Raw genomic sequence first — 14692 nt, 5'->3', positions numbered from 1 at the left:
TCACTTTGCTGTCATCAAGATTATTGTTGTGCATCAGCTCACTCAGTTGGGAGTGCCATGGGAAATCTTCATTGCCCATGAGATCTTCAAAGGGCCTCAAATTTTTGCAGAACCTCAAGAGGAAGGTGGACCTTCCGGGCAACAAAGAGAGCATGAAAGCAGAGCTGAAGAGGTTCACATTCCTGTGTTGTAACTTATGAAAAAGGCACAAGAAGGCTTTTTGCAGCTGCCAAATGAGTATTATCTCCACTAGGGGTGGAAGGGGTCTTGTTTCCTTCACTAGATCACAAGAAAATGCTATCTTCAGCTGGGGTGAAAGGGGCTTTGTCTTCTTCTTTAGCAGTACAAGTACCGGATAAAGGAAAGCAACCATTTCTTGATGAAGGGCCTTCTGAAGGTCAGGATAGAGATTTTGTTGATTCAGGAGGAGGATACTAATTTGATCTTGTTGGAAATAATACTGAGAGGGGGGGGGGGGTGAATCAGTATTATCAGATCATTAAAACTTTTTCAATGCTCAAAAATATATACGCTACTTTAGTTAAGTGAACCCGCGTGTACACGCTGCTGTGTCTAAAGCAACTAGCGTATATCCAGAAATCTTATGATTCAGTTAGCTTATCTTCAGTAAATGCATCAGAACATTATTAACCATATTAACAGTAAACAGGTGCAGTATAACTGAACAGATCATCACACAAAAGTCACACACATGAACACAAAGATATAAGGTGGAAACCCAATGTGGGTGAAAACCACCTGCTGCAAGTCATCTCAATCTTCTTCTTAATAAGAAAATCCTTTTACAATATTTGTACTGGTGCAGTCTTATACCAGTACGGGAGCTACAACCCCCTTTGCTCTTGTACTAGCCGATCCATTTACTAGTACACAGGCTGCTACCTGCTACAATGCTCCAAAGATCTCCCTTAGCTTTTGTACTAGCTTAGATACTAGTACGTAGGTGCTTGCCTACAATCTTCTCTCCTCCAGGTACCACGTTTCATCAATTTTCAGACTAGATACACTGAAGCACAACACATAATCTGAAAGGCCACATTTCATCCAATTTTCATGCTGGACCCATAACTATCATTGAAGCTCAAAACAATCATCAAACTTTGAATCACTGAAACCCTGTTAACAACACCGTCATCAGAACACAGAGCAGACACAGAACTCTGTAATAACCATCAGACCCATCTGCAACTTCAAATATCAAGCTTTACAATGTATACGCTACTTAGATGAATCAAACCCGCGTATACACGCGGTTTTACCAAAGGCAACCTGCGTACAGATCTAAAAATAACTTTTCATAACTTGCAGCTGTACCAGATATCAGTTATACCCAGAATATAACATTGCGTCAGTATGCAGATCTAGAAATATGCATAATCAACCATATCATAATAGTGCATTTCAAACCATTAGATCCTGATCTATCCTTAGATCTAGTCTTCCATCAACCGATGTGATCTCTCCTTAGCTCAGATCAAGCAATACATCATCAACCCATAACCTGCATACTGGATCTCATACTTCTTTAGATATTCAAGACATTTCAGATACCCTTGCCTAATGTTTTCCTTCTCCTTATATAGCCTTAGGCCTTGTTCAATACCAAGAGCCAAAACCATAGAAATCCAATACCATCAACTTCAAAACTAGGGATCAACACGTCCGTCGAGACACCAAGGTCCAAAACCATAGGCACAACTTCCAAGGAATAACCGCCGTGGACCAAAGATAAGTTTTCCACATACACGCGCTTTTACTGAAGCCAACCTGCGTGTACACGCGACTTGGTATATAGTGAACCTGCGTATACGCGACTTGGTATATAGTGAACCTGCTTGTATACGCGACTTGGGCTTAATGAACCTGCGTGTATGAACTTTCTCTTCTTCTTATAGTCTGATCATCAATTCCTTGTTGCTGACCTTCTGCACTATGATTTGTCATCAGTGTGGTTTTCCATCAAGGACAACACTTATCTCATAATGCCAACAATCTCCCCCTTTGGACTTGATGGCAAAGCTAACTTGTCACACTTAGAACTATCATCTGATTCCTTTGAGCTATCCACCATCAGTCACATCTGATATCTCTTCTGAAGATTCATCCAATTATACATAAGTGAGATATTCTTCTATGAGAGGGTTGCCATCAAGTACAACACATGCATCATAATGCCAACAGATCTCCCAAAACTAAAGACTCAAGAAGGTCATTAGAGAGAAAGAAGTTGACATCCATGCCTTATCACTGAACCTTTAGAGGGCTATGTGGATCATTAACTACCTTGAGCAATAGAACAAGCAATTGGAAGATAAACAAACAATCATGGAGCTGCAAACCATAAGGGAAAATAGGCAAGCAACAAAAAGAAGGAAAGTCAAATTGACACCTCTTGAGCAAGAAATTGAGGCTGACCGGGAATCATGGCTAGAGAGGGTAAACATTCACTTGGATAAATTTCTTGAGAAAGCCAACAAGGAGAATAAGATGTTGCACCACATGGCTTATCACTACTTGGCCCGGAATAAGATTTTCAAGACAAGGATAAGAAGCTTAAAAGCCAAGGTAAAGAGAGCCTTAAAAGTCAAAAAGGAGCAAGATAAACTTAGAATCCTGGCTGAAGCTTCCTTGGCTCAGAAAAGCAATTGATAAGCTTGCCTCTTGCCAATTTTGAAGCATTTTGGAGAAGTTTTTGTCATTTCTTAAATTTTAATTGCAAAACACAGGAAATTTGCTCTGATGCGCAGCGCCAATGGCACTGCGCATTGATATGGTTGGGAATTTTGAGGAATGGCTTAAATTTTTGGATTCATCGTGAAAAAATATGAAAACACAGAAAGTTTCATGAATTTTGGAGGAGTTATGGGTCACCTAAAGGGCAAAAAACACCTAAAAAATGCCCTTTCTGCCACTTTTTGGACCCACAGGAAGCAGTCTTGGGAGAACTGATTTTGGAAGGAGAAAATGGACACCAAATCCAAACATTCGACTTTTCCTAGAAAGTAGATAGACAGACCTTTCCAACAAGCCATCGTGGAGAAAATTTGGTGAAGGGGAAGGCCTTAAAACTCAGCTTGGAAAAGGCGTTGCGCATCAGGCAAAATTTTGCCAATTTTGCCCAAAAACTCAGATTTTCGCCTAGTTTTCTACCAGTTTGACTTTTTCTTCTCTCATGGTCAAATTCATGATGTAATATGATGTAAATTGATGTACTATGATGTAAAAATGATTAAAAATGACTTAAGGAGGTAGATACATCAGTTTTAGGTGGTTTTGAGCTGAAAGAATCAGTTTCCATGGTTTTAGAGGCAAGTTGTTCCATTGCCTATTTTTCAATTCCTAGTTTAGATCTGACTGATGGATTCAACCCGTGATGGCTAGCATAGGTGGTTTGATGCCTATATCTTGTACTTTATTGGTCATTTGTCAGGGTTGGACTCTTGTGGATGCATTGAGCACTATTGTACATCATCTCTGCAGTTTGGCAAGGAAATAAACCAGGGTTTTGGAGCATTTTGTGGGATTCTTGTGGCATGGTGAATTAGTATTGTTTTCTCCTTTGTTATTTTAGTTTATCATATGTTTATGTGTTTCATCATCTCTCTCTTTTTCTGCATAGCTAAATGAATCAAGTGTAAAAGGTGGAATTCATTGATGTTTCAGTGCTCTGGTTGGGGTTTATTTAGTTTTACATGTTTTCTGCTATTTGAAGAGGACTCATGACACCTGCATGCCCTCTCCAACTCCTCACCAGTCTCAAGACTCACCATTTCACCTAAATCAAAGTGCTAAAATAGTTGCCTACCTCGCCCCACAGAAACCTCTACAAATCTGAGTTCATTTCCCGGACCCAAAACTGCCTTCCTCATCTGATCCAGCAAACAATCATAAAACTCAATCAATTTCCTCTGAGCATATACCTAGCCTAAAATTAGTCTTTATATCAGTCATCTCAAGCTTTACTTGACATATTTTCCTAAGATTGACAAGGAGAGAGCCCTCTCCCGACCTGGTAGGGCTAGCTACCAGGTTAAGCGTGGTTTGATGTTACCCTAGACCTGCCTTTCTCAGCCTGAGGTAGATTTAGGCTCTAACATATTGGCGACTCCACTAGGGAATGACAAGTTTGTTTGTTTGTTATTTTTGTTTTCTTTATAAACTACAGACAGAGCCTAAAGTTAGCCAGGTAGCCTTCAAACTGCTCTTGCTTTGCAAGTGCATAAGTAGATGAATGTTGCTTCAGTCAATCTCCAGTTTAAGTTTATGAACTGAACATCTGACTTGTAAGCGTTGCCCCAGTACATTAAACGTTTCTAGACTTTTGGATGATGAGTTTAGAATTCGATAGGCTGACACATTTGTAATGTCTTTTTGATTTTTGGTGATAGTTCAACACACTGGCTTCCAAACGATACACCAGGGCCAATCCTAATCCTGATCCCCCTCCCGTGTATGAAAACCCAAATCTTATTCCAAGAATTCTCCGACAAGAAAGTTCTTTGATACCGGTTTTTAGATCTCATTCATGTCCAGTTGTTTTTGAATACCTTGAAGATCTCAAGTTTGATGAACATTTTGATCTATCGTTGTTTGGAACTAAATCTGAGAGTGTAGTTGGTTCTACTGTTCTAAATCCAGAGTTTGTCAAAGATCTTGAAATTGAAAGGGCTAATAGATCAATTGATGATTATATTTTGAATCTTCAAACATCCATTGTGGCTACAAATATTCCCTAGTTCTTAGATTCTGCATCCGCTACTCTTGGTTCATTTGTTGTTGTATCTAGTTCAGAAATTCCTACCGAAACTCCTTTTATCCCCACCATTCCCATGCAGTCCACCATATTTGATTAGAAACCCGCTGTCTCTTCTCCTCCATCAACCCCTTCAACACCTCAAACATCTCACATTTCTTCCCCTCCTTCTACACCTCATACACCCATTACATCGACTGCTATTGTTGTTCCAACTCCTCCTACATCCCCAAGGCCAGTTTCAAATCCACCTAGAGCAATGGCTGCTCGATATGCACCTCTCGTTTTGCCACAGAACTTGGATGCTATGCTTGTTAATTACCAAAGTAAAATTCCATTGTTTGATGCTACCCAAGGTATCACAGCACAGCAGCATGTTGATAGGATGAACGATTTCTTTGATCTTCATGAGATAGATGAAGAAAATGTGACCATGAGATTATTTGTGCAAACTTTTGGAGGCAAAGTGCGAAAGTGGTTCAGAGCATTGCCGGCTGGGACTATCAATTCATTGGCGGTTCTTCATAGGCAATTTCTGGATCGTTGGGAGGTAAAGAAAAATCCACTCCAAATCCTTTCCGAGTATGAAAACATAAAGATGAATGTTGGTGAAAGTGTCCAAGATTATTGTGTTAGATTCAATACTGTTTATAATGCTATTCCAGCTGATATCAAACCACCAATGGGGCTAGCTTTGATAAAATTTCCCGATGGCTTTGATCCTAACATGGCATATCAATTGAGAGAAAGAGACCCGGCTACATTGGAGGATATGCAGAAAATTGCAGTGAGTGTAGAGGCAAATCTGATAGCTAAGAGAGTTAGAACCAAAACCGAGAAGAAGGTGACCATAAAGGAAGAAGCTTCTTCCTCAAATCATTTGCTTCGCAAGATTGAAAATATGTTTGATAAATTAACTATTGTAGATAAGCCCGAAACACAAATCAGAAATCCAAATTTCTGTGGTCAGCAGCAACCACAGTTCAGGATTAAACAACGGGAGCAAAGGGCACAAGATCAATCAGCTCAGCAGCAAGTCAAAACACCATTACAGCAGAACTATGTCCATGGCACTGAATCAGATGATGATGATAATCCGATTGGAGAGGAGAATCACTTTTTTACACCAGATGGTTTGCCAATTTATATCACGGAAGATGAGGAGTATTCAGAAAGCCCAGCTGTACAAAAAGATGAAGATTTTATCTTAGCAAATGAAACAGTCCTAGAAGAAGAATCAGATGAATATCAGAGGGGATATATGAATGCATTGATAGCACAGCAAAGACAGTATTCTCTCAGGAGTAGGGATGTACCGATCAATCCAATTCAAAAGCAGAAGGAAGCAACACCACCAAAGAATGATTCTCCAAATGTTCAGAAGAAAGGAAAGGAGCCAGCAGATCCTACCTCCAGCAAAGCACAATCAGCAAATGAAAATTCAAATCAGCCAAGTGCAGCAAAGGAGAAGACTGAAAAGAAGGATGCTCCACTCAAAGAGGTAGAGAAAACTACAGCCTTTAGCTTAGAGAATGAGATTGCTAAGTTAAAAGTGTCGATACCTTTGACTGAATTAATGAAGAATAGCAGCTATAAAGGTCAAGTGTCAAAGATTTTGAATATAGATCCCTTGTCTGATATGGTTAATGTGGAAGATGACCAACCCGAGCTTATCTTTGGTCCAGAATTAGAAGGCCAATCTGAGGATAGTGATGTAGCTCCTTTTTACATCAGCCTTAGATTGCATGATTATGTCTTGCACAACGCCATGTTTGATTCAGGAGCATATCATAATCTGATGCCAAAGGAAATTATGGAAAAATTGGGTTTAGACATCACTCGCAAGTATCATGATCTTTATTCCTTTGATTCCAGTAGGGTCAGATGTATTGGTCTCATTAAGGATTTGGTTGTGACTTTAGATCAGATTCCAGCAAAGAATGTTCTCATGGATGTGGTTGTAGCCGACATTCCCCCTAGATTTGGCATGCTTTTATCTAGATCGTGGGGTGCAAAACTCAAAGGGACATTGCAGTTAGATTTCTCCTATGCCACTATTCCCGTGTTTGGTCAGTTGAGGAAATTATATAGGGAGAAAAAGATGAAGTATATGATCACAAGCAAGGAGAAACCTTTGAATCATCCAATTAATTATGTACATACAGATTTAGAATCTTTTGTTCTTTATTCTGACAGTGGTTTTAATGATGTAAATAGTCAATTAGTTGAAGTTGAAGACATTCCAGAGATAACAGAAAATTTCAAAGCCGTACTTGATCAAGAGAGACAAAGGCTTGATAGTACCGCTGAACAGTCAACATTCCGCCAGTAGCAGAAAATTGATGGATAGCAGCCAAAGGTAGAAGAGTAGGCAAAATTTCAACACTTGGAGGATGAAGCCGGTTTATGGAGTATGGACTTTGATGGAGTAGTAGGTAAGGATGGTGCGGGAATTGGTATTTGGATACGCATTCCAGTTTTCCTGCCAAATAAAGTCCCAAGTAATGTAAGAGTTTGTTCATATAAATTGGCATTTGATTGTTCCAATAATGAAGCTGAATATGAGGCACTAATTGATGGTTTGAAAATCCTCAAGAAAATGCAAAGAGAATTTCAGTTTATGGCGACTGCGAATTAGTAATCAAACAAGTCAAGGGTGAATATCAAGCCAAACATCCTCGAATGAGGGCTTACCGTAATGCAGTTTTAGATATTCTGAAACTGTTTCCAGATCATACTTTGACATGTGTCCCTCGTACACAAAATGTTATTGCAGATTCCCTTGCTACAGCTGCAAGTAACTTAAAGATCCCAATGAATTCAAATAATAAGTTTGAAATTCATGTGAAACATCACCCAGCTGTCCTTGATAATCAAAGATATTGGCAGGTGTTTCAGGATGACAAAGAGATTGAAGAATTTCTGCAAAATGAAGGCAAATATAAAGACACTTCTATCGATGGTGAGCAAGATGATGGCGAACCAGACATAGAGGTAAATCAGATGGAAGTCATACCGCTAAAGGACAATGTTATTCCTAAAGGCCTAATACCTTTAGAGGAATTATTTGATCAAGATGATGCAGCTCGGAAACCAAGTTTGGTGCCGACCGAGAAGGGAGTTGAGGATGTGAATATCAGAACAATAGAAAATCCAAAGATGGTGAAGTTGTCAAAGGCATTACCTCCTCAGGTAAAAGCAAAATACATTAGTTTATTGTCTTCATTTTCTGATGTATTTGCATGGGACTATACAAATTTGAAGGAGTACGATAAGATTATAATTCAGCATATCATTCCAATCAAGCTAAACCAGAAGCCATTTCGCCAAAAGTTAAGAAGGATAAATCCGAAATTGCTGCCATCAATAGAGAAAGAGGTGAATTGATTGTACAAGGCTGGTATAATCGTTCCAATAAGATTTTCAGATTGGATCTCCAACTTGGTACCCATACGGAAGAAGACAGGTGAGATTAGATTATGCATTGATTTCAGAAATTTGAATAAGGTGTCATTGAAAGATAATTATCCATTGCCGAAAATGGACCACATACTCCAAAGAGTAGTTGGGGCATCTCGTATGTCGCTGCTCGATGGGTATTTCAGCTACAATCAAATTTTGGTTCATGAGGATGACAGGGACAAAACAACATTCACCACTCCATGGGGGACATTTCATTATGCCAAGATGCCGTTCAGATTAAAGAATGTTGGTGCAACATTTCAGCGCGCCATGGACATTGCCTTCGCAAATGAAAAAGATGTGTTTCTAGTAGTATATCTTGATGAGTTGTCTGTCTTTTCAAATTCAGATGAGGAGCATCTTTACCATCTGAAAATTATCTTTCAGCGTTGCAGAAAATATGGCATATCTCTCAATCCCAAAAAGAGCTTGTTTGCCATGGACAAGGGGAAGCTTCTCAGTCACATAATATCCAAGGAGGGCATCCGCATTGATCCTGCTCGAGTGGAAGCCATTTAGAAAATTGATTTTCCTCGTAGTAAAAAGGAGATCCAAGCATTTAATGGTAAGATGAACTTCTTACGTCGTTTTGTGCCAAATCTAGCTGAACACTTGAGGGAAATTACAAACATGTTGAAGAAACATAGTGTGGTTAAGTGGAACGAAGAAGCCATGAAGTCTTTCAACCTGGTAAAGTTGGCTCTTTCTTCAACTCCGATTTTAATCAGCCCGGATTATTCCCAGAATTTCATATTGTTTTCATTCACTTTTGATCATACTATGGTAGCAATTCTAATGTAGAAAATAGACCAGCTTGAAAAGCCAATTGCCTTTTTCAGCAGGACAATAAGAGATGCAGCCTTAAAATATAACATTATTGAGAAGCAAGATCTTGCCTTGGTGAAATCTTTGAAATATTTCCAAGTATATATTCTGCATTCTCATATTCTTTCTTATGTCCCTAACGCAGCCGTCAAAGATGTTTTGGTACAAACAGATCCAGAAGGGAGACGAGGCAAATGGATCGTAGCTTTGTTAGAATATGACTTGGAGATTAAGCCAACAAAGCTAATCAAGGGGCAGGGTCTAGCAAAATTGATGGCAGAGTCTAATTTGCATGCCTTGGACATAAATCTGATTGCTGCTATGTCCGAAGAAGATGAAGATAGTTCACTTGTTCAGGTATCTGAAATTTTTCTCCATTCTCCTTGGTATTCAGATATTGTATATGTGCTCCAGCACCTTTCACCGCCACCGGGGATGGCTAAAAATAAAGGTAGAACTCTGAAACTAAAGGCTGCTAAATTTTGTATTATGAACAATGCACTTTATTGGAAAGATCCCGGAGGTATTTTGCTGAATTGTTTGGTTGAGGAGGAAGCAAAACAGGTCATGGATGATTTTCACAAAGGAGACTGTGGAGGTCACCTATTTTGGAAGATGACAGCTAACAAAATTTTGAGAGCAGGGTACTATTGGCCTACCCTCTTTGCTGATGTGTATAAAACTGTCACAAGCTGTCATGAATGCCAGATTTTTTAGGGAAGGAGAAAGTTGCAGCCTTTACCTCTCAAGCCAGTCGAAGTTAGTGCTCCATTTCAGCAGTGGGGCCTAGATTTTATTGGCGAGATTCATCCTAAATCTTTAGCTCAGCACAACTGGACCTTAACAACGATAGATTATTTCACAAAATGGATTGAGGCAATCCCCACTCGGCAGGCCACAGACTCGGTAATAATTCAGTTTCTTGAAAATAACATTTTGTCACGTTTTGGCTGTCCTAACAAGTTGATTACAGATAATGCAGCAGCTTTCAAGTCCAAAAATATGATTGATTTTTGTAGAAAATATCAAATTACCTTGGGGCATTATACTGCATACTATCTGCAAGGTAACAGATTGACTGAATCTTCGAACAAATCATTGGTCAATATCATTAAAAAGCTGCTGGAAACAAACAAAAAGAGCTGGCATAAGAAATTGGTTAATGCACTATGGGTAGATAGATTAAGTTAGAAGAAGTCAATTGGCATGTCTCCATTCGAGATTGTATATGGTATTGACACGGTGTTCTCGACATCTCTCGCAGTCCCGGTTGTAAAACTTCTACAAGAAGCTGGCAGCGAGGAGGATCATCTTCAGCGAAGAATAAGCCAAATTATCCATTTACAGCAAACGAGAGAGGAGGTTTTTCAGAATACCTTTAGACTGCAAGAGAGAATTAAGAAAATCTATGATCGGAAGGCAAAGGCAGATAAGTTTCAGATTGAAGACATAGTGCTGAAATGGGATGCTAGAAACGAGGAAAAAGGCAAGCATGGAAAGTTTGAGAATCTGTGGAAGGGACCATACAGGATTGCTACCTATCAGGTTCAAAATGCTTTTCTCCTCAAAGAAATGAACGGGGAAGGCTATCCAGGAGGGTCGGTCAATGGTCGGCTGTTGAAACGGTATTATCTTTGAGAAGTTTTCTATTGTCATAATTTGTCATTATACATACCATTTTATTTCCTTCATTGCAAAGTGTGTACTGTTGTCATTCTTTCAGTTTGGGGCCCGAAGTGAAGGCTATAAAATTGAAGGTCTGATTTCAGTTTTTGGTTATTTAGTGTGGGTTATTTGAGTTAGTTTTCAGTCAGTTTTCAGTCTTGTAATTGAGTCAGTTTTGAGTCAAGATATTGGTTTTAGTTTGCTAAAGTTATTGACTCCATTTTGCCCAATGAAAGAGGCACTGGTCTGCTTTCCAGAGACCTATGGTTCTTGGCACCTCTTGGGAGCTACCATCCCCATTGGAGCCAATGTTAGTGTTGGTATCTTCATCCCTCCATCAGTGATCAAAATTTCTCTTTTTGCATGCATTTTAGGTGTCCCATACGATCAACTGCATTCCATTAGGATCATGGATCATCTGATGTTAGTGGTTCATTATCAAAATTTCCCTCATGGTCTTTACCTACTGGCCTATTTTCACATGTTCAGGTCATTTGCAGTTTTTTTTGTCATTACATTTGATAAAATCATCTTTAGGGTTTTAGGTCTCATTAGGTCTAGGGTTTGTCACCATGGTTAGCAAAAGCTCAATAAAGGGTCAGCATGCACATGAGGAGGTCTAATAAGTTCACAAAATCAAAATTTTCAATGATGTTATGATCAATAAGTGGTTTTTACCTCAAAAATCTGTTTTGAGGCAAAAAGGCAAAAACAGAGTTTTTATTTCTATGTACAAAATTTTATGTAATTTTAGCTTTTCTATATGTAATAATTTCAAAGCTGCTACCCTTGCTCACCTTGCCAACTCCAGCCACTGCAGACAAAAACACAAGCATCAATGCATCAGTTATCAAATGATTAAGAAAAGTCAATTTCAATGGAAAAACAGAGTTCAAAACCAAAAGTGACTTTGACATTAGAAAAGTGGGTTTGAGATGAGTAAAAATTTAAAGCCATTTATATTTAAAGTGAAGGAGGTCCTCTTTATCATTTCATTGTGCAAAAATACTCTTAGAGATCAAAAATCATGTTTTGGGAGCCAAGGAGACAAAAACCTTGTTTTTCAAGGCAACTTGGCCTGGCGCTACGCATTAGAGGCAGTGCGCTGCGCATCAGAGGCAAACCTGTAGTGTTATTTTGAAATGGTGTTGTGCATTAGGAGGGCACTGCGCATTGGCCCCAGCGCTGTGCAATAGTCCAGATTTTTCTAAATCATTCCAAATCGTGCCATAACCCTCAAATTTGATATATTTGCATTCTACAAGTAAGTAAACAACATCCTACAGCTGAATTTGAGTTCACTCTTGTGTTCTTCATGAATCTTACAAGTTTAAAATGAAACCCTAGTTTCTCTTCACTGTTTTCCATTTCATTGTGCAAATTTCATTCCATCATCACAAAAACATCATTGAACCCCTTTTCACTCTTTTATTACCCTAAAACACTCCATTTATCCCATTTTCCCATATCTCACTCCCCTAAAGCAACTAATTCCCTCATCAAACCCTAAACCCCTCATTAAACCCTAATTTCCCAAAACTATTCCCTTCATTCCCCAAATTCATTTCCCAAGAGTAAAATCTCTTCATACTCATCACCATTGTCCTCTTTCATCCCTCTTTCATCATCCTTTTTCCACCATACCTTCATCTCATCATTTTCCTAAGACAAGCACTATGGCAAGAAATAGAGACTCAAGCTATGAAGAAGAAACACAAAGTGACAGTTCAAGAGACGGGAATGTACAGCCTAAGAGACCTCACAAGGGTGGGAAAATAATCAGAGAGGAGCCTATTAGAATTGTTGAACTTCTTGCTTATCCCCTTGCCACCACTTGTTTCAGATACCAATCTTGCTTTGAGTTTTGTGAGATGGTTGAGAGGGTTAAGTATAATCATGAATTAGCAAGGCAATTTGTCATCAATATGGAGGACAATATGGTATACCTTGCTGGCATCAATTTCACTCTTTCACCAGCCATTATTGCAAAAGCAACTAGGATGCCAGATGTGGGGGAAAGATGGAACAAAAGACAAAATATCAGCAAACAACACTATGAACTCTACATTAAAGCCAAATATCACAGTAAAGTGGGCAGGGTGTTTCCTTTAAAGTTTTTGGAGGACCGGTATGTTCCACTAATGAAACTCATCATCAAATACTTCACATGTGAGGGAAGGTTCTCTAGACTCTATGCTTATCATATCAGATTGCTTATGCATTTTACAAGGGTTAGAATGATGAGTATTCTATACTTCATTTGCAAAAACATAGAGAGGATGAATGTGCTTGCAAAGAGAAAACCATACCCACAATAGTTTAATAGCATTTATCACTTTGCTGTCATCAAGATTATTGTTGTGCATCAGCTCACTCAGTTGGGAGTGCCATGGGAAATCTTCATTGCCCATGAGATCTTCAAAGGGCCTCAAATTTTTGCAGAACCTCAAGAGGAAGGTGGACCTTCCGGGCAACAAAGAGAGCATGAAAGCAGAACTGAAGAGGCTCACATTCCTGTGTTTGTAACTTATCAAAAAGGCATAAGAAGACTTTTTGCAGCTGCCAAACAAGTATTATCTCCACCAGGGGTGGAAGGGGTCTCGTTTCCTTCACCAGATCACAGGCAAATGCTATCTTCACTTGGGGTGAAAGGGGCTTTGCCTTCTTCTTCAGCAGTACAGGTACCGGATAAAGGAAAGCAACCATTGCTTGATGAAGGGCCTTCTGAAGGTCAGGATAGAGATTTTGTTTTGATTCAGGAGGAGGATACTGATTTGATCTCCAAAAACTCAAGACTCAAGGAGGTCATTAGAGAGAAAGAAGCTGACATCCATGCCTTATCACTTAACCTTGAGAGGGCTAAGTGGATCATTAACTACCTTGAGCAACAGAACAAGCAATTGGAGGATAAACAAACAATCATGGAGCTGCAAACCATAAGGGAAAATAGGCAAGCAACAAAAAGAAGGAAAGTCAAATTGACACCTCTTGAGCAAGAAATTGAGGCTGACCGGGAATCATGGCTAGAGAGGGTAAACATTCACTTGGAGAAATTGCTTGAGAAAGCCAACAAGGAGAAGAAGATTTTGTGCCACATGGCTTATCAATGCTTGGTCCGGAATAAGATTTGCAAGACAAGGATAAGAAGCTTAAAAGCCAAGCTAAAGAGAGCCTTAAAAGTAAAAAAGGAGCAAGATAAACTTAGAATCCTGGCTGAATCTTCCTTGGCTCAGCAAAGCAATTGATAAGCTTGCCTCTTGCCAATTTTGAACCATTTTGGAGAAATTTTTGTCATTTCTTAAATTTTAATTGCAAAACACACGAAATTTACTCTGATGCACAATGCCAATGGCGTTGCGCATTGATCTGGTTGGGAATTTTGAGGAATGGCTTACATTTTTAGATTCCTCATGAAAAAATATGAAAACCCAGAAAGTTTCATGAATTTTGGATGAGTTCTGGGTCACCTAAAGGGCAAAAAACACCTAAAAAATGTCCTTTCTGCCACTTGTTGGACCCACAGGAAGCAGTCTTGGGAGAATTGATTTTTGAAGGGGCAAATGGATACCAAATCCAAAAATTCCACTTTTCCTAGAAAGTAGACAGAAAAATCTTTCCAAAAAGTCATCTTGGCGCAAATTTGGTGAAGGGGAAGGCCTTCAAACTCAGCTTGGAAAAGGCACTGCGCATCAAGCAAAATTTTGCCAATTTTGTTGAAAAACTTAGATTTTCACTTAATTTTCTACCAGTTTGACTTTTTCTTCTCTCATGGTCAAATTCGTGATGTAATATGATGTAAAAATGATGAAAAATGACTTAAGGAGGTAGATACATCAATTTTAGGTGGTTTTGAGTTGAATGAATCAGTTTCCATGGTTTTAGAGGCAAGCTGTTCCACTGCCTATTTTTCAGTTCCTAGTTTAGATCTTGTTGAAACAACTCCTTATCTGATGGATTTGACCCGTG

This window comes from Pinus tabuliformis, chromosome 4_2, assembly GCF_031772625.1.
Source record: "Pinus tabuliformis cultivar Carrire ecotype Pingquan chromosome 4_2, CPIR1, whole genome shotgun sequence".
NCBI classification, from domain to species: domain Eukaryota; kingdom Viridiplantae; phylum Streptophyta; class Pinopsida; order Pinales; family Pinaceae; genus Pinus; species Pinus tabuliformis.
This window is presented reverse-complemented; position numbering follows the sequence as displayed.